Source organism: Nycticebus coucang, chromosome 13 (assembly GCF_027406575.1).
Source record: "Nycticebus coucang isolate mNycCou1 chromosome 13, mNycCou1.pri, whole genome shotgun sequence".
NCBI lineage: Eukaryota > Metazoa > Chordata > Mammalia > Primates > Lorisidae > Nycticebus > Nycticebus coucang.
Window position 1 is genome coordinate 39,232,142 of NC_069792.1, and position 26,711 is coordinate 39,258,852.

The 26,711-nt window shown below is 39.9% G+C and overlaps 3 pseudogenes; all 3 read left to right on the plus strand.

The window, feature by feature from the left end:
• The window catches only part of LOC128563717 (minichromosome maintenance domain-containing protein 2-like), a 258,885-nt pseudogene that overhangs the window by 168,651 nt on the left and 63,523 nt on the right, over nucleotides 1–26,711 (plus strand).
• Nucleotides 9,850–12,048, plus strand: LOC128563692 (nitric oxide-associated protein 1-like; annotated as a pseudogene).
• LOC128563706 (serine/threonine-protein kinase Sgk3-like) overlaps nucleotides 23,975–26,711 on the plus strand; it is a 32,879-nt pseudogene continuing 30,142 nt past the window's right edge.

Here is a 26,711-nt window from a genome sequence, read left to right on the forward strand (position 1 = left end):
TCGTCAGGTTTCCCAGACCCTCTGAGCCTAGGAATTCAAGGTTCCAGTGAGCTCAGATCCTGCCACTATACTGCAGCCCAGGCAATGGAGTGAGACTGTCTCCAAAAACAAAAACAAAAAAGCAGCACAATCTAGGTTTCTTTCTAGAATCTATTTCTTCTTCTACACCTCTTTAATTCTCTCTTTTTCCTTCTATCAGTTTGATTAAATCTCCATCTTGAGTAACAAGCTCTTACCTGCCACCTCTGAAGGATACTGTCCATTCCTATAGGAAGCTCTGCTTCCTTTCAACAAGGGAAGAGACAGTGCACTCTCTTACATGTTAGCAAAGCATGGAACCCTTGAGTGACTCCAAGTCTGCCTGGTGCCTACACAGGGTAGAGGAAGGGGAGAGACCGGCAGTCATTGCTTCAGACAACAAGAACTTTTCTCCTGGGTTAAGCCATTTCTATTACCACCATCACCCTAGACATTGTCCATTCTCTGGCGTTGGTTTTCTGGCTGGAGGGAAAAAGGACCACCTGGGCCCCATCTTCATGATGCCAAGTGCGGCTGCTCACTGGACCTCTCAGTGTGGCCCAGCATTAGCAGCCTTTTTTCTTGTTCTGGTCTGGTCTAGTCTGGTCCTGAAGTCAGGTCTCCTCTTCAAGGCAGTCTCTCCTTTGTCTCCCTATAATATAATCAAAGAGATAGTCTCACTGGACACTGGTAGAACTGGCCTCTTCTTGCTGAAAGGATCTGCAGAGAGCTTTGCACTTGCCACTTTTCTTTCTCTCTAGACTCACCTGCCTCTACCATCACATACCACTTTTTTACTTGATGGTTGTCCACATTTCAGGGGCTTACAGAAGTCAGGGTACAGATGCGCTGTACACAGAATAGGAACACTCTTGCACGGGTCTGCTTTTTTATTATATCAGTACCATGTGCTAACCAATTGCACAACAGTAAGGTCTGCTTTTTTAATAATAGGATATCATACAAATATATTTTGTCCCCCCGACATAAACATCTACACAATTAAGATGCCTTATTATAGCACACACTTGCTAGATGAAGAACTCAAATACAACTCAGACTTTTCCTAACAAATGCAAACCATGTAACCTAATCCCATCTGTATCCTCATATTAATCTGAAATAAAAAATAAATTTTTATATTGAGTGATTTCTGAATTTAAAGATAAAAATGGTTGAAATTAATTTTTATTTCAACTTCACATTGTTTGAAATGGCCCCCAGTTACCAAAGGCCAAATAAGTGGAGACTAGTGATCCAAATTCATCCCCAGGACAAACTTCTTGGTCCTGGGAGGGCAAGAACGCATGTGTCCCTTCAGGGAACATTCTTGTGCACGGGAAATGACTACTGACATAATCTTTAAGTCTAATAGCTAAGATTATTCTCCAGTTTATAATTTAAAAGGTTCTGACAACTAAATGCTATGTTATAATTTATAATGAAAGCATTTGAGTGACTGAGGTATATTTCACTAAGCCAGTTTCTCTTCTGAGTTGAAACTAAGACTTATGTAAACATAGGAAAGGAAACCCTTCCCAGGTTTATGTAGTGAGGCAAGAATACTTAATGTCCTTTATTCCCAACTATTTTGCAGTGCCATCTGTGTGGTGCTCATAGTCATAATCTACAGGACTTAAAGGACATTTATTTTTCAGTACAATAGTCACATATAAGACCAACAGCAAACATGACTTAACAAAAGTACATATTGTCTCCGAGATAAACAATTTTACAATGTTTCCCTAGTATCCCTTTTAACATTTTGCAATCTTGGTTTTTGGATACTTTTAAAATGACAACAACAAAGCAACTAAAAAATCAAAAGTGTGTACACTGGAGAAAGACATCAATAGTTTATTTATTGCATCTTAAATTATCTGTGAAACCATAGGTATCAGTCACATTCCAGCAATAATTAGAAAAACAAACAAACATGAATTTGTCACCAAGACAGAATCTGCCAGTGTTAGAAGAGTGAAAGTTCATAGCTTTTTAAACAAAATACATGTTTGATATAATTTTCAATAATCCACACATAGTTAGAAAAGAACATTTAGAGTAAGCCATCTCTCAAAATATCTAATATGTAAATTGGAATCAGGAACAATTTGTTTGATTTGTAATTTCTTCTCCTTGCCAGCTGAGAAGCAATACAATTGTAGATACAGCCAACAAGTTACTTGTCTTATGTCACGATGCCAAATATTGTGTCGATTTCTGAGTGAATCACGTTAGCCACTGCAGAGATGTTTTGTTATATTGGATTATTTCCTCAGAATGACACTATGATATACCGAGGCATAAAGTAAAAAGGGTAAGTAATGTGCTGGAAAACACACAGATTTCCTCCCCGCTCATCACCTGAAAAAGAGCTTAAACTAGAGCCTGAACACTTTCTCTTTAATTGATCATTTTGTGAATATAAAATGAGGCCCTTTGAGAGAAATAGAAATTATTGAATAATTTAACCCAAGAAGCAATTTCAACGAAAATAATTACTGTGAATTTCTGAAAAGTCAATCAGAATTTATCTTCTTTTTGCACAGGCTCTTCTAAATTTAAATAAGTTCTCCATGAATACATATGAAAGCAACTATTTAGGTCATCTGTAACTGTAGATTGGACTAGTTTGGTCAAAAAAGCCTTCTCAAAATAAAACCGCTCATTTTTATTACCAATTAATGCGTGAAAGAGATAGCCTGCCTTGACTCCAGTCTAAATGCTCACCTTCACCACAGGACTTTAACTTTCCAATCCATTCTTCTTCTTCTTTTTTTTTTTTTCAGACAGAGTCTCACTATGTTGCCCTCCGTAGACTGCAACGTTTATCAGATTACGTCACAGCTCACAGTAACCGTAGACTCTTGGGCTTAAACAATTCTCTTGCCTCAGCCTCCCAAGTAGCGAGGATTGCAGGCGCCCGCCACAACACCTGGCTATTTTGTTGTTGTTGTTGTTGTTGTTGCAGTCGTCATTGTTGTTTAGCTGGCATGGGTCAGGTTGGAACCCGCCAGCCTCGGTGTATGTGGCCGGTGCCCTACCTCCTGAGCCATGGGTACCACCCTGTTAAGTTTATTTTTTAAAACAAGTGTACATATACTTTTTAATATAGCTTGACATATAAACTACACTACACAGATTTTTGTAATCAGAAAAAGAAACAATAAAAATTCTATAAGTCTGTTAAAACTGAGTATCTTATCTCTAGGAGATCTGAGTGAATTGAAAGAAACATAACTGAGGATTTCCCTGCAGATTATGAGATCTGTGATCCAAATATACCTCCCCTCCCAGTCCTGATAATTCTCCATTAATGTCGGCATGGTAAAGAAGCTAACACCTAGTAGGTATCTACCTTCTAAAAAGATTTTCATATCTTTACTTAGTGTTCGTTAAATATCCAAGTAAATTTCAAATTAGTGTTTCATTTTATTTTTATAATATCCCTTATCCTGACCATACACCATTAACTAAAACAGCATGCTCCTTTTTAAACCTTTCTCCTCTGAGATTCCAACCTATCAAAAGCTGTCATAGTTAGCAATTTAATAACATGTTATAAAAATCTGTGACAAATATACTTCTTTGACATTGCATTTGTTATTGGACAAGAAGAAATAACAAGTAATACCATTACAGGCAAAGCCTACTAGCAGGAAAGGCAAAGATGATTAAGAAAAGCCTAAGTATTGAGCAAAAGTCATAGTTTTTTCCCTAATTAAATGCTTTAAAAACTGTAGCCAAACTAATACATAAGCATTATTAATAAAAAAGTCTTTTCTCTCAAATTCTTTTTTTTGAGACAGAGTCTTACAATGTCATCCTTGGTAGAGTGCTGTGGTGTCACAGCTCACAGCAACCTCAGACTCTTGGACTTTTGCCTCAGCCTCCCAAATACCTGGCACTACAGGCACTTGCCACAATGCCTGGCTATTTTTTGTTGCCATTGTCATTGTTGTTAAGCAGTCCCGGGTTGGGGTTGAGCCTGCCACCCTCGCTGTAAGTGGCTGGGGCCGTAACCACCGTGTTACGGGCGCTGAGCCCATTCATCTCAAATTCTTGCTATCAAATTTAGTGTATGCGACTGAGTTTGAGGTAAATTTAAACAAGCTTTAATTTCATTTAAGATAAAGATTATTTTTGGTGTTTATGTCAATAACTTTTTTTTTTTAGACAGAGTCTTACTTTGTCACCCTCAGTAGGGCGCTATGGAATCATAGCTCTTAGCAATCTCCAACTCTTGGGCTCAAGCGATTCTCTTGCCTTAGCCTCCCAAGTAGCTGGGAGTATAGGCACCTGCCACAACGCCAGGCTATTTTTTTAGAGATGAGGGTCTTGCTTTTGCTCAGGCTGATGTTGAACCTGTAAGCTCAGGGCAATCCACCCACCCTGGGCTTCCAGACTGCTGGGATTACAAGCGTGAGACACTGCATCTGGCCTATGTCAATAACTTCTTATGGTGTGGAATTCAGCCAACAGTAAATGGCTGAATCCAAATCTCGTTTTAATTTTTATTCCTTTCAATATTATATGAGTAGATAAATACATTTACAGATATTTAAAAATGCAAATATCTTTGCCACATATTAATATGTACAAAGTTTCATTTTAAAAAGTATATTCACATTCAAATAATCTAATTTATAATCTATCAAATATGAGCCGACACATGGTCATGTTCACCTGAAAAAAAGTGAATAATTGTTCTTACCTTCAAATGATTTTTTCTTTTTAAAGATGGGGTCTTCCTGTCACCCAGACTGGAACCAGTGGTATAATCGAGCTCACTGTAGCTTGAAACTCCTGGACTCAACAATCCTCCTGACCTACTGCCTCAGCCTCCCAAGTAGCTGGGATTGCAGGCGCACACTACTATGTCTGGCTAATTTTTCTTTTTTTTTTTTTAGAAACGGTACCTTATTATGTTGCCAGGCTGGTGTCAAACTCCTGGCCTCAAGTGATCCTCCCACGTTGCTCTGGGTTAAGCTCCGTGATGTCATAGCTCGCAACAACCTCCAACTCTTGGGCTCAAGCAAACCTCTTGCCTCAGCTTCCTGAGTAGCTGGGCCTACTGGCACCTGCCACAATGCCCAGCTAATTTAGCAAAGATTCTTTTACAGTTTGGCTCTTAGTGGAATTACTTGGTTAAACATTATGTCTTTTCCTGAGGACAAGTTCTATGCTATCTTCAGTTTAGATGTACCCTTCTAACCGCCAGTCTTGGCTCTGTGCACTGGCTGTTACTCTGAAATGGTATATGACTGGCTTCTTTGAAATATATTCCATGCATTCAAAGCTTTAATCTGTTCTGTTTTGACAGAGCTGACTTGGAATAAGTATACAAAGATGAGGGTGGTGATTATTCTAATATTTTTAATTGTTACTCAGAAGTTCTAATGCTATACATATAATAAATATTAAATATTCTGAATCTTGAAGTGTAGTATTACAAAGATGTTATATTTGACATTAAAATTCAACTAAAAGCAACTTGATTATTTAAAATCGCCAGTTTATAAAACATTGTACTGTAAAATATACAGTTCTTGAGGGTACAACTCAATGGGTTTGTCTATACTTTTGCCCCCTGTAGCCACCGCCAGTGCATTCAAGATAGAGAACATTTCCAGCACCCACAGAATAGCCAAGAGTTTTTTAAACTTAATTTTTTAACTGACATTTTCTTTGTAATAAAAATGACCTTTCATATTTTCTGGATCCCTTTTCTTGTTAACAGAACTTTAATTTTCATGCTCTTCATTTGATATCTTCATTTAAAATAGTAAAGTTTTTTTTTTTTTTTGTAGAGACAGTCTCACTGTACCACCCTTGGGTAGAGTGCCGTGGCGTCACATGGCTCACAGAACCTCTAACTCTTGGGCTTACGTGATTCTCTTGCCACAGCCTCCGGAGGAGCTGGGACTACAGGCACCCGCCACAACGCCCGGCTATTTTTTTGTTGCAGTTTGGCCGGGGCTGGGTTTGAACCCGCCACCCTCGGCGTATGGGGCCTGTGCCCTGCTCACTGAGCTATAGGTGCTGCCCTAAAATAGTAAGATTGCAAGAAGCCAATCAAGCCTTTTATTACTACTGAGGAAATGTACTTTAAAAATAGCTTTACTTCTGTAGCTGGGCATTGTGGCGGGAGCCTATAGTCCCAGCTACTTGGGAGGCTGAGGCAAGAGAATCGCCTAAGCCCAAGAGCTGGAGGTTGCTGTGAGCTATGACGCCATGGCACTCGACCGTAGGCGACAAAGCGAGACTCTGTCTCTTAAAAAAAAAAAAAAAAAAGCTTTACTTCAATAGATAAAAGGTCATTTTTAAGATAACTTTATTAAAATCAAATTTAAAAATCATTAAAAAGTGGAATAAAATGTTATTAGTTTCTCTGACCTGTATATGGAGGAGGCTTGTCTGAGAATATTGACAGTGAATGATGTATCACAAAGTAAAACACAGAAAAATTTGAGTATTAAAAACTTCTCATAAGTTGTAAATGAATTATCAATCCTAAATCAAAAATACAAAAATATTTTCCATGATAAAGATCAATAGAGAAGTAAAGTTAATATAGAAAGAACTCATGCAAATAAGACACTCAAGACACCAAAAGAAAAATAAAGCAAATGAGCTATTTACAAAAGAGGAAATACAAATGGGTGATTAATTATCAGAAAAACTGAACATTTCCTTAAGAAATGAAAATGGCCAGATGCAGTGGCTCTTGCTTATAATCCTAGCACTTTGGGAGGCTGGGGCACAAGGATTGCTTGAGGCCAGGAGTTCAAAACCAGCACAGGTAAGACAGCAAGATTTTATCTCTACAAAAAATAAAAATAAAAAATGAGCTTGGTGTGACTGCACATGCTTGTGGTCCCAGCTATTTGGCAGGCTGAGGTGGAAGGATTGCTTGAGCCCTGGAATTTGAGTTTACAATGAGCTATGACCATGCCATTGTACTCTAGCCTGGGTGACCCTCAAAAAAATAAAGAAAGAAAGAAAAAAATGGAAGCGTAAGATTCAGAAAAGTGCCCAGATGATGTCTATACAGCTCAACGAATGATCAGAAAGGGAACACACCTCAGTTGTCACTATTACCCCCCACCAGGCCAAGAAATAAAACGTTATCAATACCCCTGAAGCCCCTCACACATCCTCTTCCAATCTCTGTGTCTTCTTTTCTTCCTAAAAGTAACTATTGTCCTGATTTTTAATAATATAGATTCGCGTGCCTTGTTTTTACACTGTATGTAAATAGAATCATACAATGTTTTTTCTCCAGCTGGCTTATTTTCAACAAGGTGAGAGTTACCCAGGTTGTTGTATGGAGGTGTAATTTATTTCCTTTGCTATGTAATATTCCATTGTATGAATGTGCCACAGTAATCTGTTCTACTATTGATGGACACTTGAGTTGTTTCTGTTTTCTGGCTATTGTAAATTATATTGTCATTAACATCTTTTGGTGCACACATGCAAACATTCTTTATGTATCTTGAAGCAGAACTTCTGGGTTATAGGATATGTATATGTTTAACCTTAGTGGATAATGTTGAATGTTTTCCAAAATGTTAGTACCAGTTTCATACTTCTACCATCAAATCACATTGCTTATCTCACCTGCACTTAGCATTGTTAGTCTTTTCCATTTTAGTAAGTCATTAGTTTCCTTAATTTACATTTGCTTAATACCTTTTTAGAAAAATGCAGTTTTTCACTTACCAAATTATCAAAAATGTTAATATACAATGTGTATCTGTATATACCTTTAATGCAAACCAAGGCTGGGAGAGTTTTCAGGGTGTTCCTATACTGCTAACGCAGTGTAAATTGGTATAACCTCTCTGGAAATCACTTTAACAAATTATTTAATGCTGAAAAATTGTTCACAATTCTGACCAGTCATTTTATTTTTAAAAATCTGCAGATTCGAGGCTGGTGGATTGCCTAGGTGCATGGGTTCAGGACCAGCCTGAGCTAGAGCGAGACCCAGTGTCTAAATATAGCTGGGTGTTGTGGTGGGCGCCTGTCATCCCAGCTATTTGGGAGGCTGTGGCAAGAGAATTGCTTAAGCCCAAGAGTTTGAGGTTGCTGTGAGCTGTGATGCCACAGTACTCTACTGAGGGCAGCAAAATAAGGCTCTGTCTCAAAAAAAAAAAAAAATCTGTGCAGTTCTAACGTTAGCAGAAAGGTGGTCAATTGTAGTGTTATTTATAGTAATGAAATTGTATAGTAAAAAGTTGGAAGCCATCTATAGATCCTAAAGTAAAAGAATCATTCAGTAACATGTCTTTTTATTTTTTTCATTCAGTAACTTTTGGTGCACCCATATTATACAACATCATATATCTATCGAAAGTTACTGTTTATCAAGAGTTTTTTAACAACATTGGCAAATGTTTATAATTAATTTTTAAGTAAAAAAACATAAAAATTTAAATATAGCATGATCCTAATTATGCAGAGAACAAGACTGAAATAAAACATGCTAAAATGGTAATAGTGCTTGTGTGTGGTAAGATTAAAAATCCCCACCCCCTTTTATTGAGATAAAATTCAACATTTTAACTATTTTAAAGTATGTAATTCAGTGGTGATTAATATAGTCACAATGCTGTTCAACCATCTTCAGCATCTAATTCTATTACTCCAAGTCTAATCTGACATTTTCATCCCCCCCACGAAAGAAACTATCTCCAAATTGTCTCTTCCTCCAACTTTTGAAACCACTATTCTATTCCTGTCTCTATAGATTTGCTTATTCTGAGTATATCAAAAATGAAATCATACGGGCAGTGCCGGTAGTTCAGTGGGTACAGCACCCGCCACATACACCAAGGATGGCGAATTTGAACCTGGCCTGAGCCTGCTAAAATCAACGATGACAACTGTAACTACAACCAAAAAATAGCTGGGCATTGTGGTGCGTGCCTGTAGTGCCAGCTACTGGGCAGGCTGAGGCAAGAGAATTGCTTAAGCCCAAGAGTTTGAGGTTGCTGTGAGCTGTGACGCCACAGCACTCTACCCAGGGTGACAGCTTGAGACTCTGCCTCAAAAACTAAATAAATAAAGTGAAATCATACAGTACGGTCTGGTTTCTCTTCAGAGTGGGTAAATCTTACTAAAGATTTCCGTGGAGAATGGGCAGCACCTGCAGCGCAGTGGGTAGAGTACGGGCCACGTACACCCAGGCTGGTGGGTTCAAACTGGCCTGAGCCTGCTCAAATCAACGTGACGACTGCAACAACAACAAAATAAATAGTCGGGCATTGTGGCAGGCCCCTGTGGTCCCAGCTGTTTGGGAGGCTGAAGCAAGAGAATTGCTTAAGCCCAAGGGATTGAGGTTGCTGTGAGCTGTGACACCACTCTACCCAGGGCGACATAGTAAAACTCTGTCTCAAAAAAAAAAGATTTCCGTGGAGAGGAACAAGTTGAGTTTTTAATCAATTTTTTGAGGCCTTGCTTTGGCAAGGCTAATAATAAACAAATAGAATCAAATCAAGTAGTCAAATCAAATGGAAACAAATAGAATAATAAATAAACAAATAGAAAAGGATCACAATATGTGATCCTTTCGGCTGGGTGTGGTGGCTCATGCCTGTAGTCCTAGCACTCTGGGAGGCTGAGTCGGGTGGATTGCCTGAGCTCATGTGTTTGAAACCGTCCTGAGTCAGAGCCAGACCTTGTCTCTAAAAAAAAAAAGGCTGGGCGTTGTGGCAGGCACCTGTAGTCCCAGCTGCTCGGGAGGCTGAGGCAAGAGAATCGCTTAAGCCCAGGAGTTGGAGGTTGCTGTGAGCTGTGTGAGGCCACGGCACCCTACCGAGGGCCATAAAGTGAGACTCTGTCTCTACAAAAAATAAAATAAAAAAGCTGCCCGGAGCAGCGCTCCCCATGCTGTCTGCACGCCTGGCGCCCACGCTGCTCAGTCCCTTCCTGCGGCGATCGGCTCCCACTGTAGGGCGCCATGGCCTCTGGGAGACGCTCCTGGGGAGGCGGTGCGCGGCCGCCGCCTCCTCCGGGCCCGCGTCGGACCTGGGCCCTGAGCCTCCTCATGGCCTCACGGAGGCTGAGAGTTATGAAGGAAGCCCTAACATGCAGGAGCGGTTTCTGTTCCCCGAGTACGTCCTGGAGCCTGAGCCCGCGCCCACCCGGAAGGAGCTGCTGGAACAACTGCAGCAGCAGCACCAGGAGAGGGAGCAACCCAGGCGGACGCAGAAGCCACGGGTGGCCGCCGGGCGCACCCTGTCGTGGGGCACCCGGACCCGGCGGTGCCGCCCAGCGCCCAGCACTGCTCGGGTTGCGGGGCAGAGCTGCACTGCCAGGACTCCGGCGTGCCCGGCTACCTGCCCAGCGAGAAGTTCCTGCGCGCGGCGCAGGCGGACGGCGGGCTGGCGCCGGCCGTGTGCCAGCGCTGCTGGCTCCTGGTGCACCACCAGCGCGCCCTGCGCCTGCAGGGGAGCTGCGAACAGTACTCTGAGCTGGTGAGCAGCGCGCTGCGGCGGCCCGGGCCCGCCCTGGTGCTCTACATGGTGGACCTGCTCCACCTGCCCGACGCCCTGCTGCCCGACCTGCCGGCACTGGTAGGCCCCAAGCAGCTGATCGTGCTGGGGAACAAAGTGGACCTGCTGCCCCAGGACGCCCCCGGCTACCGGCAGCGGCTCCGGGAGCAGCTGTGGAACGACTGTGCCCGCGCCGGACTTTTGCTGGCCCCTGGCCACGGAGGGCCACAGCTCCCCAGCCGGGACGGGCCGCAGGACAGAGAGGAGAATTCGAATCGGTCGGACAGGTCGTGCACGGTGGTCCGGGACGTGCGTCTCATCAGCGCCAAGACTGGCTATGGCATCGAAGAGTTAATCTCGGCACTTCAGCGCTCCTGGCGCTACCGTGGTGATGTCTACCTGGTAGGATCCACAAACGCTGGCAAGTCCACTCTCTTTAACACGCTACTGAAGTCCGATTACTGCACCGCCAAGGGCGCCCAGGCCATCGACCCGGCCACCATCTCCTCTTGGCCAGGAACTACATTAAACCTTCTCAAGTTTCCTATTTGCAACCCAACTCCTTATAGAATGTTTGAAAGGCACAAAAGACTTAAAGAAGATGCAGCTAAAGCCCTAGAAGATCTTAGCGAGCAAGAACAACATCAACTTAATGTTTTGAAAAAGCATGGCTATGTAGTAGGGAGAGTTGGAAGAACATTCTTGGATTCAGAAGAACAGAAGGATGAAGATGCCTTTGAATTTGATGCTGATTCACTTGCCTTTGACATGGAAAATGAACCCGTTACAGTTGAACCTACATCCACCAAACAAGTAGTATTGACTGCACAAGATGTGAGAGATGCCCGCTGGTTTTATGACACGCCAGGAAGTACAAAAGAAAATTGCATTTTAAATCTTCTAACAGAAGAAGAAGTAAAGATTGTTTTGCCAACAAATTTCATTGTTCCAAGAACTTTTGTGCTTAAACCAGGAATGGTTCTATTTTTGGGTGCTCTAGGCCGCATTGATTTCCTACAGGGAAACCAGTCAGCCCGGTTTACGGTTGTGGCTTCCAACCTCCTCCCCGTGCACGTTACTTCCTTGGACAAGGCGGATAGTTTGTATGAGAAGCAGGCAGGTCACACGTTACTGCAGGTTCCAATGGGTGGAAAAGAAGGAATGGCAGACTTTCCTTCTCTTGTTGCTGAAGACATTATAGTAAAAGAAGGACTTGGGGAATCCGAAGCGGTTGCTGACATCAAGTTTTCCTCTGCAGGTTGGGTTGCAGTAACGCCTCGTGGGAAGGACAGATTGCATCTCCGAGGCTACACACCTCAAGGAACGGTTCTGACAGTCCGGCCCCGCTCTTGCCGTATATCGTTAACATCAAAGGACAGCGCATCAAGAAAAGTGCGGCCTATAAAACCAAGAAGCCTCCTTCCCTCGTGTATAATCTGCAGAAGAAGAAAGGATAAATGTATGAGGCTGACTTTGTTCCTGCTGGATATTGACCATAACAAGACACATTGAAATTATATTAAATATGGGAGGCACCTATGGCTCAAGGAGTAGGGCGCCAGCCCCATATACCGTGGGTGGCGGGTTCAAACCCAGCCCAGGCCAAACTAACAAAAAAATAGCCGGGCGTTGTGGCGGACGCCTGTAGTCCCAGCTGCTCGGGAGGCTGAGGCAAGAGAATCGCGTAAGCCCAAGATTTAGAGGTTGCTGTGAGCCGTGTGATGCCACGGCACCGTACCCGAGGGCAGTACAGTGAGACTCTGTCTCTACAAAAAAATATATATATATAATTTCTGGAGAAGTAAAATAACTTACAGAAATATATTTTAGAGAAGAAAACAAAATAAATAAATAAAAAATAGCCGGGCATTGAGGCGGGCATCTGTTTGAGCCCAAGAGTTTGAGGTTTCTGTGAGCTATGATGCCACGATACTCTACCGAGGGTGACATAGTGAGACTCTGTCTCAAAAAATAAATAAATAAATAAATAAATAAATAATACAAAGATATATATATTTTTACACTTGGCGAAAAAAAACAATAATCTGGGAAAACATTTGTAACAAGGCATAAGAAGAAATAACATTTATGTAAAAAGCTCATACAGATGAGTTTTATGTTTTGTTTTTTTTTTTTTTTTTTCCTTTTCTTTTTTTTTGAGACAGAGTCTCAGTTTCGCCCTCGGTAGAGTGCCATGAAGTGACAGCTCACAGGAACCTCAAACTCTCGGGCTTAAGCGATTCTCTTGCCTCAGCTTCCCAAGTAGCTGGGACTAAGGCACCCACCACAACTTGCAGCTGTTTTTTGGTTGTAATTGTCATTGTTGTGTAGCAGGCCTGGGCCAGGCTCAAACCCACCAGCCTCAGCGAACATGGCTGGCGCCCTACTCACTGAGCTACAGGTGCTGAGCCAGATGAGTTTTTAAATAGGCTTCTTAATACCCCCCGGTACTTAAAAGGAAAAGGGGCATGACCGAGGACTGCTAGGAAAAACATAGATGGGAAAATGTTCAACCGTGATGCTAAGAAGGAAGGTAAATTTTGAAGGAGTGCTCGCTTTGGCAGCACATATACTAAAATTGGAAATTTTGAAGGAATGTTTTGTATTTTTCCATCAATTGAGCAAAAACGTAAAGTATTTGACATACTGCCAGACTGATAAGGGTAAGGTACAACAAACACCCTGAGGCATTATTTATGTCATAATTTTTTGAAATTCTTGTGGAAAGCAATTCAGCAACATGTGTCAAATATAAACATATTCATGTCATGTAGGAGTGGATGCCAATGAAATCCTTCACACAGACAAAAACAAAGATGTTCATTTCAGCGTGATCTGTTATAAAACCATTAGAACCTTAATATCAATCAGAAGGTATTTATACATATTACACATTTTAAGTAACATTCGAAGGTAATATTTTAAACTTTGACACAAGTGAAAACATGTGAAATCAATATATCAAATTTTATATGCATATTCACACATTGTGAATTAGTTTTTAAAAGGCAAGAAAGGACTATATGAATTTATTTACCTATTTGCAAAATAATGTGTTAGTGAGGTTATGAATTTTTATTTTTCTCATAGTTTTCTATATTTTCTGAGTATATATTTTTAATTGAAAAAGACTTAAAGTAATATCTTAGAGACTAAAATATATATAACTGATTTTTCCACTTTTTGCTTGCTAAAAATGTGAGAATTTGTAGGTTTAGGTTCTTTGAAGAATGTCTTGCATTGCTATAGGAGACAGCTGGCTTTGCAGAATTAGCTAAACTGAGAGATTCCTGGGTTCTGGCTGCTGTTCTGTCCCTGTTGACTTATTTATTTATTTATTTTAGATTTTTGGTGTTTTGTTTTTGTGACAAAGTCTTACTTTGTCACCCTTGGTAGAGTGCCATGGCATCATAGCTTACAGCAACTTCCTGCTATTCCTTTTTAGAGATGGGGTCTCACTCTTGCTCAGGCTAGTCTCAAACCTGTGAGCTCAGACAATCCACCTGCCTCGGCCTCCTAGAGTGCAGAGATTACAGTCATGAGCCACTCTGCCTGGCCTGTTTAATTTAGTTTTTAGAGACAGGGTCTCACTCTATTGCCCAGGCTCTTAGAGTGCAGTGACATCATCATAGTTCACTGTATCCTCAGACTTCTGGTCTCAAGCAATCCTTCTGCCTGAGCCTCTGAGAACCACACTCAGCTAATTTTTCTTTTTTCTTTTCTTTCTTTACTTTTTTTTTTTTTTGCAGAGACAGGAGTCTTGCTCTTGCTCAAACTGGTCTTGAATTTCTGACCTCAAGCAGTCCTCCTGCCTTGGCCTCTCAAAGTGCTAATATTAATGGCATGAACCACTGTGCCTGGCCACTGTTGGCTTTAGATTTTATTTTTGTTACCTTTTTCATTCATAATGTCTGAAACTTGGACTACACTCTCTAAAAGTTTTAAAATACTGATAAAAAGAATCTTTAAAGACTGGTACACTGGCTCATGCTTGTAATCCTAGCACTTTAGAAGGCCAAGCTGTTAGGATTGGTTCTTGAGGCCAGTGTTCAAGTCTAGCCCGAGCAACATAGCAAGACCTTGTATATACAAAAAACAGAAAACTTTGCTGGGCATGGTGGCATGTACCTGTGGTCCCAGCTACTTGTAAAGGCTGAGGCAGGAAGATCACTACAGCCTCGGAGTCTTCATTGAGCTATGATAATACCACTGCTTTCTAGCTCAGGCAGCGTAGTCAGACTCTGTCAAAAAAAAAAAAAAAAGAAAAAAAAAAGAATCATTTTAATAAAAGGAAAGAGCCATACTTTCACTTACAGTTATAACTGTTAAGGACTGTTAAGTAGATAACTAAGTGAAGATACAACTGAAATATCTTAGAAGGCATGTGGACCTACTGTTCTATGTATAAAGGGAAAACTAGAGGCCAAGAGAAGTCAAGAAACTTATGATCTCAATTAGTGTTAATTTTGTTAATAAATTATATCTCACCCTTAATTTGATATCATCTTTATTTTATTTTTATATTTTTGTCACCGTTGGTAGAGTGCTGCGGCATCACAGCTCATAGCAACCTCAAACTCTTGGGCTTAAGTGATTCTCTTGCCTCAGCCTCCCTCGTAGCTGGGACTATAGGCACCTGCCACAATGCCTGGCTATTTTTTGGTTGTAGTTGTCATAGTTGTTTGGCAGGCCCAGGCTCGATCCAAACCCGCCACCTCCGGTTTTTGTAGCTGGCGCCCTAGCCGCTGAGCTAGAGGTGCTGAGCTCCGGCTGTTTTTGTTGTTGTTCTTGTTGTTGTTGTTGTTTTTGTAGTTGTCATTGTCATTTGGCAGGCTCAGGCCGGGTTCGAACCCACCAGCCCCAGTGTAGGTGGCTGGCACCCTAACTAATGAGCTACAAGCGCCGAGCCATTATCTTTAAAAAAATGGGTACAGTGAAAAATTGTCTAGTCCCAAATATATTTGTCATTTTAGAAATGCGCTCCATTAGGGAAATTACTGCCAAATAATAAAAATCTACAGAAGGGACAAATTTTTTCATGTTGTTTAATTTACCCTTATTTAATTATTTTTCTTCATCTACATATGAGAAGTTTATTGAATGGAAAATTGATCCAAATACCTACACATTCATTAAAAGAGTAAGTGTCGGGCGGCACCTATAGCTCAGTGGGTAGGCCGCATACACCCAGGCTGGCTAAACAACAATGACAACAAAAAAATAGCCAGGTGTTGTGGCGGGCGCCTATAGTCCCAGCTACTTGGGAGGCTGAGGCAAGATAATCACGTAAGCCCAGGAGTTTGAGGTTGCTATGAACTGTGATGCCATGGCACTCTACCGAGGGTGACAAAGTGAGAGTCTATCTCAGAAAAAAACAATAATAATAAGTGTCTTGAAATTACAACTTACTTTGAATTACATTGTTAGAATCTGTGGAGCACTATAGTATATAAACATGAAAGGCTGCTCTCATGTTAAAATTAGCCACAACGGACTAATCTCATTTAGTGAAATTTATAAAGTTTTGTGTCTCCTATTATATTATCATAAGTTTCATATATTTTTGTCTTCTGTGGATTGAAAATCTGTTACATGAGGAGTTTTCATATAAAGGTATCAGGAGGAAATAAACTTGAATTGTAAACAAAATACTAGTGCTAGTGTTATTTTCTAAGAAACTTACACTTAAGAACTTTTGAAGGATGAGAGTAATTGCCCTTTATTTGGAAAAATATTTTTTATTCTGAGCACTATAAATTTGAAATGAATTTTAGTTACTATATATTACATACGTCAGTGATAAGAAATATGACAAGGTAAAATTTTCATGATTCTGATTAAAGAGTTGTTTGTTCTTTGGTTTTTTTGAGACAGAGTCTCACTATGTTGCCCTTGGCAGAGTGCCGTGGCATCACAGCACACAGCAACCTCAAACTCTTGAGCTTAAGTGATTCTCTTGCCTCAGCCTCCCAAGGAGCTGGAACTACAGGCGCCTGCCACGACGCCTGGCTATTTTTTGGTTGGAGCTGTTGTTTGCCAGGCCCAGGCTAGATTCAAACTCACCAGCTCTGGTGTATGTGGCTGGCGCCCTAGCCGCTGAGCTACAGGAGCCGAGCCTAAAGAGTTTTATAAAGCTTTTTATATTTGTAACTTATATGAAGTATAATTATATAGAGAACTAGTAAAAGTGCATGTATTTGAGACATTTATAACTGAGTTAATTCTCTGAATGTATAAAGAATTTTTTTCGTCTCCTTTTTCTTGCCTAAAGAATTTCAAAGTGAATTTATGTGAAGCAGAATTCATCTACACTGGTCTGCTAGGATTGATAGATTAATCTTTTGAGATTCTGAGTCAAATTTCTGGCTAATTGTTAATGAACTAGAAACTTTTATTAATTTTTTTATGGCATAATAGATACAGAAAGATCTGCTTCTAAATTAGTATCAGAGGTTGAATTTATAATATTGTAAGTGTAACGAAGAAGAAAGCCTTTAAAATTTTGGTGCTACTACAATGCTGGAATTGGAAGAGCACTGCTGTCTGTATTTGCTTTGCCTATATTTACCTAGCGTCAAATTAAAACTGAAATCCAGCATTTACAATCATCATCAGTATCCTATCTTCTATCTTTAATTACCTATCTGAAAATTTGAAAAATAGCCATTTTTAAATAGTTTTCTTTGATAAAATGTTTCCTCTTAAATTTGTGTTTTCAATACCCACCTCTTCCAAGGAGCTTCCTCCAGTTTATTTCATTCATTTGCCAACTTTGAGGTTGATTTCTGGCTTACTTACTTTTTTTCCTTACAACTGTATCTAGAAGTTATTGTGATAAAAATAATTATGCTTATATCAATTCTATGTTTCCAAATAAGTCTATATACTTATTAAGGCCTTAGGTTTCTATCATATGACAATACCCATGTTATCTATGGTACAGTTCTGTGTTTTATTTCTAAACATTGATAATTTTTTTGTTTTTTGGCCGGGGCAGGGTTTGAACCCACCACCTCCGGCATATGGGACTGGCGACCTACTGCCGGCGCCGCCCAAACATTGATAATTTTTGAAGCTCCATTGAGAATGTTGTTTTTTTGCCCCATCCAAACAGCTACACACTACCTCACAGAACATCAACCTGGGACCATCTGGAAATCCTCAGTAGGTTTAATTTGTTTCAAACCATCCTTTGACTAAATTTTGGGAAGATCTTTTTTGAGAGTATGCAGACATGCATAATTTTACCAGTTTAATTGGAGGCCTATGAAATATAACCATGGTTACAATGAAGATAGTACTGTCATACGCTTCACTAATTGCTGCTCTAACTTTTTATTGCTTTAGTAGAGCCTTGAGGAGTTTTTAATCCACATATTTTTGGTTGGTTCTGCTGTTTTGTCATTGTCACTTTTCTGTTCTTATTTTGGGGGAGAGTATGCATTTGGGGAAAATCAGTTGACCATACTTCCCAGGGGACAGTAAGTTCTTGGAGGGACCTACGAGGTAGTCAGAAGGAAAGTGCCCTTGCAAACGTGATTAATATCCTCCTGGCATTCTGTTGTTGGTTCACCCTACTTGTTAGCCAGTTTGTTCCAACGGAGTCTTGATGGACATTAGTATGTTAAGGCTAGTAAGCTTTATTTATTCAGTTTCTCCCCATATTCACATTTATGTGAGCATGGGGAACATTTTGAGAAACACAGTCTGAGCAATACTGAACGATATCAGGGTTGGCAGGTATAGACTTCATCTGGAATGAAGTCCAGCAGTTCACTGGAAGTGAATGGCTACAATACTCCATACAAAGAAGGATTCCAGGGCTGCTTAGCTCCGTTTGAGAAAAGCCCTGAATGATTAATGACGTCTGCCACGGATTGGAGAGTTGTGGTGTTGCATCCTTACTTTATCCTCACAGGCTTATTGGATTAATTATAAAGTATTATTTCATCCCAGGGCACCAGGCTTTCTCCACCCTCTTGGTCTCCTTGGAGAGTGAGTACGGACAGATGAGAGAAGTGATCCAAGGATTGAGTCCTGGGACACTTCAGCATCGTATAGTCAAGGAGTAACTGGTAATAGAGACAGAAAGGGCAGTCTGTGAGACAGGAGGAAAACCAAGAATGTAGTTTCCCAAAGTCAGGGGGGTAATTAACTCTGTTCACGTTGCTGTTAGTGCAAGTAAGATGAAAGTTGAAGATTGGCTGCTAAACTCTGAGCAGTCTGTGGTGTGATGGGCCCGCGACGGAGGGGTTCACAAGAGATCCAGAGGAGGACAGCAGGTAGAGACAGTTTACAAAACTTCCTTGAGTTTTCCTGCAAGGAAAGCAAAGAAATGGAATGCTAACTAGAGGAAGTTTGTTTGTGAGCATTCTTTTCTCTTATTCGCAGCATTGAAGAAAAATGGAAATTTGCTTTTAGTTAGGGTTCATCAGAGCAGTTAACAATGGGTGCCATTGGTATGGCCTTAGTTATCCTGTTTCCTATGTCTGAGGGATTGGCGTGTTTTTCACTCTACATGTGTTTAAAAATATTTTGATATCTCTGCATGTTATTACAGAACAAAATAGTCCAAAGAGCGGGTTTTTGAAGAAGAAAAACATCTAAATGTAGTTAACTAGTTATCTCACTAATCTTTACCTGTCACTGTTTAACCTGGCCCTGGTGTTTGAATTAACTATTTTGATAATAAATTGAAGCAAATTTTAAATCTAAGTGGAATCATTCCCCTCTCCCTATTATGACTTAGGAATTTAGACTGTATTGGAGGAAATAGCTTTTTCTGGCTGCTTCATCTCAACTTTCTGCTGCTGGGTGCTTTTGCCAACATAAAGCCTATGCTGTTTTTATCTGATAGGCTAACGTAAATAAAAAGACAGTCCTAATATTCCCGCTGGCTTTTTTCTATTCCCGGATTTCCTATGTTACCATCCACGAGAATAAGCAGGTTTTTTATCTTCAATGTATACTTGGTGATTTATATGTAAAACAATATGGTAGTGTTTTTTCCATCAGGAATTTTCTTAGCATCTTCAATAGGTGTTCCAAAGAGGAACTTTCTTTTCAGAAGAATTACCAGATACAGATAGTCCTAATGTATCACTAATATACATATTCAGTTTCCTCATTCCAACATTGATTCTTGGCTAATAAAATTGGTTTACAGAGAGGCTACTTTGAGTTCATCCTTATACAGGATATACATACATCTTTTCTGTCAAAGAGAATATTATTGAAGTCCCTCTTAAGTAGCTTAATGAGATTTAAAGTTAGAAAATGTTTTATCCCATCAGAAAGTAGTTATTATTACTACTTACATTGTCTTTTATATATTAAAGATGAGTTACTACTGGTGGGAAAGCTGGAGTCATAATGATGAAGCGTTTTGTGCCTAACATTATTTATTAAAGAGTGGGCCCAAGAAATGTTTTAAAGTTAATATCTTTCTAACTGGGGGGGACTAATTCTTGTTCATTTATTTCAGTGCTAAACCAACTGACTTTGATTTCTTAAAAGTTATTGGAAAAGGCAGCTTTGGCAAGGTAAGAATGGTGTTATTTTCTCATCCAGTAAATCAATGTTTTCTATATGTGAGCCACAGGACTTTAGGCATGTAGCATATAGAATTAAGACACTTTCCCTACCCTCAAAGTACTAACGGTAATTAGAGAGATGAAGCAACCACTTGTAATCTAAAATAAAGTTCACTTTTACATGGTATCTGTGCCAACTACCCTACTAGACCCTGGTTAGATACTGACAGAAACTGACGTGGTTACTCCCTTCCTGATGCTTGCAAGCTAGTGAGGGAAATAGACAATTAAAAATATTCATTCAAGTAAATAATCACAAATAGTAATGGCTATGAAGGAAATGAAGATGAAGGTGAAATGAGAGAGGATGATAGGCATCTAGGGGAAGGTCCCCCCTGTCTGAGATGGGTGGATCTAGAATGGCTTCTTGGAAGATGTGCTGTGTAAGCTGGAGGTGAAAAGGCAGAAATGAGCAGCTGGGTAAAATAACAGTTTGAGCAGGAAAGGAATATATGTGTGAAGACCTGGCTTATTCTCCTATGGGGTCAGATGAATCACATAGCTTGACAGGGTAGTCATACCAAGGAAAGGGAGCATTTCAGGCCAGGGATGCCAGGAGAGAAATCACAGATGAAGTTAACAGAATCATCAAATATATTTAAGTGCTTTTATACACTGTAGTTCAATCTGTAGTAAAAATGAATATGTATGTGTTTTATTATATTTTGCTGTATACATAGCTTTGGCAACTCTTGCTTCTTTTCTGAGTTCCCTTGAGACCAGAAACTGTGGCCATACAGTTAAAACCATGTGTGTTTATTCATTCATCAAATGTATATTGTCCACCTACCATATGCTGGACATTATGCTAGTATAAGCAATAGAAAGTTAGAGGTGAATCCTTCTCTCAAAATGCCCAAAATAATGTTGGGATGCTAGAGATACTTTATCGTTAGAAAAAATGTAGTGTCTGAGCTGGGCACTGTGATGCACACCTGCAAATCCAGCTACACTGGAGGCTAATCCTGGAGTAGTGCTTGAGCCCAGGGGTTTAAAACTAGCCTGAGCAACATACCAAGATCCTGCCTTAAAAAAAAAAAAAGCACTATCTTTTGAAAATTTCATGTTTAGATCTAGAGTCTGTCAGGAATTGTTTCTTGCATATGATGTGAGACACAGGGTCACAGTTCATGTTTTTCACATGGATAACCAGACGATTCTACACAATCTATGAAAAAATGTTCTTTCCCTAATGATTCTGGATTTTATATTTTGTTTCATTGGCCTATTTGTTTATCCTGGCACCAATACCACATTGCTTTAACAACTGTAGCTTAATATCCAACAGAACAAGTCGTCCTTCCTTAAGAATATCCCAGAGGATATTCTTAACCATTTACATATCTATAACATATCAAACTCAGAGTCAATGTGTCAATTTCTGCAGAAATTCTGTTAGAATTTGGTTGAGATTTCATTGAATCTGTAGATGAGTTTGGAGAATTATTACCTTTACAATATTCAGTCTTCCAATCCATGCTATAGTATATCTCTTTGTTAATTTAGCTCATCTTTAAGTTTTCTCAATAATATTTTATAGTGTGGCCGCACACAGTTTGCTCACGCCTGTAATCCTAGCATTCTGGGAGGCCTAGGTGGGTGGATTGCCTGAGTTCATGAGTTCGAAACTGCCCTGAGCCAGAGCGAGACTTCATTTCTAAACAAAAAAAAAAAAATAGCTGGACATTATGACGGGCACCTAGAGTCCCAGCTAGCTGCTTGGGAGGCTGAGGCAAGAGAATCACTCGAGCCCAAGAGTTTAAGGTTGCTGTCAGCTATGATGCCACAGCACTCTACTGAGGGCTACAGAATGAGACTCTGCCTCAAAAAAAAAATTAATTAAAAAGAAAAATATTTTATAGTGCTCTCCTTAGAATTATTACACAACTTTAATTAGATTTATTCCTAGATGTTTTTTATGCTGTCGAAAACTCTCCTAGCTACATATCCAGCAGAAATGCACGTGCAATAGGAAGGTGTGTGTAAGAATGTTCATAGCATCATTATTCATGAGCAGTCTAGATACCTATCAATAGAACAGAGGTACTCTATGGTATATAGGGTAATCCTGGAATATTCTGCACAGCAATGAAAATAATGAAAACTATGCCATCTGCCACAACACGAATGAAACTTATGTAATTTATGATGAAAGAACTAAGACAGCAACAACTCTATGTTGTAATTGCATGAAATTCAAAAAAGGGCAAAACTTAACCCATGCTACTGCAAGTTGAGATGCTGGTAGTTACCTGGGAGGCTGAGGCAGATGAGTCATGACTGGGAGGGGAGAAAATGGAGGTTTCAGCTACTGTTTTAGTTTTTGACCTGGATAGTGGTTGTATAGCTGTGTGTGTTCACTTTATAATAATTTACTGAGCTGTAATGACTTTTGAGTTTTTGTGTATGTATGCTATGTTTAATAAAAGTTTAAAATGTTGCAAAATGCAGGCCAAGCGCGGTGGCTCATGCCTGTAAACCTAGCACTCTGGGAGGCCAAGGCAGGTGGATTGAGTTGGAGACCAGCCTGAACAAGAGCGAGACCCTGTCTCTAAAAATAGCCAGGCATTGTGGCCGGTGCCTGTAGTCTCAGGTATGGTAGGCTGAGGCAAGAGAATCACTTCAGCCCAACCGTTTGAAGTTGCTGTATGCTGTGATGCCACGGCACTCTACTGAGGGGGACAAACTGAGGCTGTCTCCAAAAAAATTTTTCTGCAAAATGCAAAAAACAATTGCAACAAAGAAAAACAGTACACCAAGGAAAAGCAAACAAATGCAAATTCACAATTTGAAGATTAGAAAAATAGATGTGATAAACTAAACAGCAATAATGGCAATCTGACATTATTCTAAACCCTTCTCCAGTGTCTGGTCTTAGTTCCACTTTTCATTTGCCTATTTGCTTCTTAACTGTTGTCCAAAGCTTCCACTTTACTGGAAAAAAATACCTACTTGAAAGGAATTAATAATGACTAATTGCCATGTTCTTAGAATTATTTTCTCAGAAGGTACTTAAAAATGAACCAATCAAAATATTGGAGAAGAAAAAAGCAGAGGAGAATTGTCAAGAAAAGGAAAAATTTTAGGGAGGAATGTTCAACAGAGCCAAATGTTATGGAAAACAAAAGGAAAATACCAACGGTTGACTTTAGGACAATTTCACCCTAAAAATGTATTCACTCTATCTTTATGAATAACAAAATATTTAGGGAAGAGTAGAATTATAGAAATAAATGCAATAATTCTTGATTTTTCAGAATAAAAACCTATCTAGGTCCTGTGTGGACTCTTTTTTTTTTGAGACAGAGTCTCACTATGTTGCTCTTGGTAGAGCGCCATGGCGTCACAACTCACAGCAACCTCAAACTCTTGGGCTTAAGCGATTCTCTTGCCTCAGCCTCCCAAGTAGCTGGGACTACAGGTGTCTGCCACCATGCCCGGCTATTTTTTTGTTGTTGCAATTGTCATTGTTGTTTAGCAGGCCCCGGCCAGTTTCAAACCCGCCAGCCTTGGTGTATGTGGCTGGTGCCGTAACCACTGTTACAGGCTTCGAGCCAGTGGGCTTTCTTTTTACATAATTTAAGAAGTATTGATTTATTTAAAATGAATTATTCCTCTCAGAATATTGAAATTTCTAATAGTGTGCATAATGTTTAACTATAACAGGTTCTTCTTGCAAAATGAAAACTGGATGGAAAATTTTATGCTGTCAAAGTGTTACAGAAAATGTAGTTCTCAACAAAAAAGAGGCAAAATTGCAATAGCTGTTTGTCTTCAGCCCGTTTTCTCAATTAACATGCTTTTTTGTGGGGTGAATAATATAATTGATCCTTTACCTTTTTTTCCCAGCAAAAACATATTATGGCTGAATGTAATGTGCTTTTGAAAAATGTGAAACATCCATTTTTGGTTGGATTACATTATTCTTTCCAAACAACTGAAAAGCTTTATTTTGTTCTGGATTTTGTTAATGGAGGGGAGGTGAGTTTTCTCTTTAGTTTCCTAATATTAATAGTTTAGAAAAAATAGCATAAAGACCGAGTTTTTCTTTTGTTAGTTGTAGAAAAGCAATGCATTATCAATAGCTATTTGTTGAGTAGCAGTAATATTCCAGATACTAAGTACAATGCAAGATGCGGAGAAACACAACACAGGGCCCTTAAGCACATGGTACTATATAGTCGGGAAGGTTCATAAAAGAACGGGGCACGAAGCAGCAGACTTCATGGACAGATTTGTCACCTCGCTATAGAGCATGAGTAATACACATCAAAAATGTTAGAAAAAAACATGCTTTATAATTTTGATAATTGTTCCAACAGTTGCATATAAATATTACTCCAGTCTATCATCATCTAAAATTTGCATACTATTAAACAAATGAGATGGGCCTCTGAAAAAGGGCTTCATGGTGAAGTTTGGGAAATGTTTCATGGTGTGTCTCCTTGGTGATTCACAGTACGTTTCAGCATGTTAAAGACAGACGTTCCGCCTTAAGCAAAGCTATGATAAATTAAGAGAATTTTTTTTTTTTTACTGTATAGTTTTCATTTTTGTTTGAACCAATTCTATTAATATTCCCCCCAATTCTGATTCAGATGGATATTAAAAATGCTATGGGAAACGCCGCTACTATGATGATAATTACAGTAACAACTAACATGTATTGAGTATTATTATGTGTCCAGCACTCTGGTTCTTTGCACTTAAGTATTTTATCTTCACAACAACCTTACTATATAAGAACAAAAAAAAAAAAAAAAGAGAGAGAGAGAGAGCCAAAGAAGCTAGGTAGCTTATGGAAGACATGTGGTGAGGAAGTCTTGGAGGCAGGAAGGAACTCAGGCAGTCTGATCCTGAATCTAGACAGATGACCATTCCCATTCTTCTACTTAATCCTCACAGTTTTCTTTCTTTTAAAAAATCATTTATGGTTAGTTTAGTAAACAAATGAACATTAAAAAGTCTGCTCAAAAAATTTCGTTGAACTGTATGTTATACATTAGACAGTTGTTAAGGGAGAATACAGTTTCTGGGTACTTAATACTTAAAGGTTTTATTGGCCATATTAACCTTCCTCACAAAAGTCAAGTTATTTATTAAGTTCCTAGGATGTCAAAGTAAGAAGAGAAAAAAAAAGTATATTTAAGGGGTGGTGCGGCAAGCACCAACTTGGCAGTAATTCTTTGCTTGGCTTCATGTGTTCAAGCACCCTTTTTCTCCAGTAAAATTTTGTGCAATTCATCTGTATCCTTGCTAGTTTTTGCCCAGATTAACATAGTAATTGGGATAGTGGTATCCTCATCATCAATTGGAAGATTTGGAACACAGACACTAAGTACATTATTTTTCCCCATTGCGTACGTGGCATATTGGATGAAATCAGAACATTCAGCAATATGTTGCTTTTTGTAGTAAAAAGCATCTTCTTTTACTTCAGTAACGACTACTTTGGGTGGCTCCGGATCCTCTTCAGCTCTTGCCACCTTCTGCTCAGCTCGCCAGCGTTTTAGTGCAAAATGAAAAGAAACGGGTTTTGTTCTGGGTAATATCTTTGCCAAATAAAGCAGAGTTTCCAGCCAAGGAGCCAGAGCTCAATGAGTGCAAAAGCAAGCTATCTATTATCTTGCCAAAATTAAACAAGGCACTTATTCCTTCTAGTGATGGAATTTTCTTTTTAGGTAAAAGCTTGATCTTCCTTTTAGATGTATCTTTAGTTTTGTTGGCCATGGAACAACAATGCTGACTCTTTCTGTGATTTTGTTGAACCAAATAGGGAAGGAGACTACTATTCAACCACTGTCTTGTTAGTTTTATTCTGAGGATTACTCCTGACATTGTTTATGTGCTGCTGTTTAATATTCTCTAAATATTTCTCATAGTGTTTAAAGGCAGGTGTCAGATCCCAGAGTGGGTTTGCATTCACGTGCTTGGCTAGCCAATCCCGAAAAGAGCAGTTCTAGACTATCAGCTGCTTGTTCCAGGTATTCATATGTGGGCTTTACTAGAAGCAAAGCCATAGGAGGACGATTGCTGACTGTCCTTGTTAGTTTTGGGATTTGAAATTGTTCTATCGGCCAAGGTGGTGAGGCCATTTGTAGCAACACAACCAAAGTCAGCCTTGGTATCTGTTGGCACCCTTGTGCTGGTTACGCAGTTTCCATTTGATAGTCCTTGCAGAGGCTTCCCTCCAGCACCTCTACCAAATCGAGAAAACTCTACTCCTCCAGAAGGGACAACCAGGCCTTTCAAGGCTCCTACGCGATCAGATTGAGATCTGGCATTTCTGCACTTTTCTTTCTTTATGGCTCTCTTCTTCGAGACTTCCTCACTGGCCACTGAGAATTTTTCCACCTCTTCAGCTACATCTTCTTGATCCCAATTCCTGGCTGTCGATTCCTTAGGGCAATTCTTTGGGCCGTTTTTTATAACCACCCCAGTGGCTGTCTCTGCACTGCAGTCCCTGTTGTAGGTGTCCTGGCATCTGAAGCAGTTGCTGGTCGCTTCTGAGAGCCTGGGAGGACTTGGTGCTCCACAAGCCCAGAGTCCAGACACCATGGCCCCTGAGCCCAGGCTCTCTGCCTCGGTGAGGGGAGCT